We start from the raw sequence: 2,078 nt of genomic DNA, 5'->3' as shown, positions 1-2,078 counted from the left end.
AGTTACACCAGCTCTGTCAGGAGGAATAGGCCAAAATTCACCCAAATTATTGTGGGAAGCTTGTGGAAGGCTACCTGAAATGTTTGACCAAATTTAAAAAATTTAAAGGCAATGCTACCAAATACTAATTGAGTGTATGTAAACATCTGACCCACTGGGAATGTGATGAAAGAAATAAAAGCTGAAATAAATCATTCTCTCTACTATTATTCTGACATTTCACATTCTTAAAATAAAGTGGTGATCCTAACTGACCTAAGACAGGGAATTTTTACTAGGATTGAATGTCAGGAATTGTGAAAAACTGAGTTGAAATGTATTTGGCTAAGGTGTATGTAAACTTCTGACTTCAACTGTATATATATATATATATAACAGAACAAATGTTCGCTGTTATCCTGTTTATCTCACTCTTAACAACTTAGTAGTTAGTAGTTACTGTATTTTTGACTGTGCTGTTCTTTCTTTTTGCAACATGAAATCGCTATCAGCTACCATGTGGAACATTCAGGGCCTAAACTCATCAACCTTTGGACTGAAGAGTTTGGCACTGGTGTAAGTCAGACATTGTCCCACAGGCTACAGAGAGGTAATTGTGCCGTCACAGAAACACAGCTCCGTCAATAGAGGCAGAGACTCTGGAGGATTGATCATTTGGTACAAATCCAAACTACAAAATCGAATTGATCCCCTCAAAATTGGTAAATATCACATTTGGCTAAAACTGAAAAAAGAACTTGTACTGACAGAAAAATATGTGTTCCTTTGCGCAATATATATCCCCCCTCAGAATCCCCATATTACTCAGAGGAGATATTCCCCACCCTTGAGGAAGAGACATGCCATTTCCAGGCCCAGGGAAATATGCTCATCTGTGGGGACACAAATGCGCGCACAGGAACACTACCTGATCTGACGACCACACAAGGGGACAGCTTTATTACCGGCCATACTGTTTCTAACTGTCTTAATCTCCCCCATAGAAACAACAGTGACAGCACCATCAACAAAAACGGAAGGGATCTGTTGCAGCTCTGTCGAAGCCTGGGTTTGTACTTTGTCAATGGTAGGTTACGGGAGACTTTGTGGAGAATCACCTATTGCTCACCTATTGGCCACAGCACAGTAGACTATATGATTCAGACATTGACCCTTTCTCTCTAAGCTCATTCACCGTCAAGCCACTAACACCTCTGTCTGATCACAGCCAAATTATGTTGTTCCTCAAACAACCACACATTCACAGCCCAGTAAGCTGTACAACATCAGAAATTCATACAGATGGGCCCAAAACAGCACAGAAGAATACCAGAAAGCAACCAGTAACCAAAATATCCAAACACTCTTAGATACAGTGGGGGAAAAAAGTATTTAGTCAGCCACCAATTGTGCAAGTTCTCCCACTTAAAAATATGAGAGAGGCCTGTAATTTTCATCATAGGTACACGTCAACTATGACAGACAAAATAAGAAAAAATTATCCAGAAAATCACATTGTAGGATTTTTAATGAATTTATTTGCAAATTATGGTGGAAAATAAGTATTTGGTCAATAACAAAAGTTTCTCAATACTTTGTTATATACCCTTTGTTGGCAATGACACAGGTCAAACGTTTTCTGTAAGTCTTCACAAGGTTTTCACACACTGTTGCTGGTATTTTGGCCCATTCCTCCATGCAGATCTCCTCTTGAGCAGTGATGTTTTGGGGCTGTCGCTGGGCAACACGGACTTTCAACTCCCTCCAAATATTTTCTATGGGGTTGAGATCTGGAGACTGGCTAGGCCACTCCAGGACCTTCTTACGAAGCCACTCCTTCGTTGCCCGGGCGGTGTGTTTGGGGTCATTGTCATGCTGAAAGACCCAGCCACGTTTAATCTTCAATGCCCTTGCTGATGGAAGGAGGTTTTCACTCAAAATCTCACGATACATGGCCCCATTCATTCTTTCCTTTACACGGATCAGTCGTCCTGGTCCCTTTGCAGAAAAACAGCCGCAAAGCATGATGTTTCCACCCCCATGCTTCAAAGTAGGTATGGTGTTCTTTGGATGCAACTCAGCATTCTTTGTCCTCCAAA

The sequence above is a fragment of the Coregonus clupeaformis genome, chromosome 16 (assembly GCF_020615455.1).
Source record: "Coregonus clupeaformis isolate EN_2021a chromosome 16, ASM2061545v1, whole genome shotgun sequence".
Lineage (NCBI taxonomy): Eukaryota > Metazoa > Chordata > Actinopteri > Salmoniformes > Salmonidae > Coregonus > Coregonus clupeaformis.
This window is presented reverse-complemented; position numbering follows the sequence as displayed.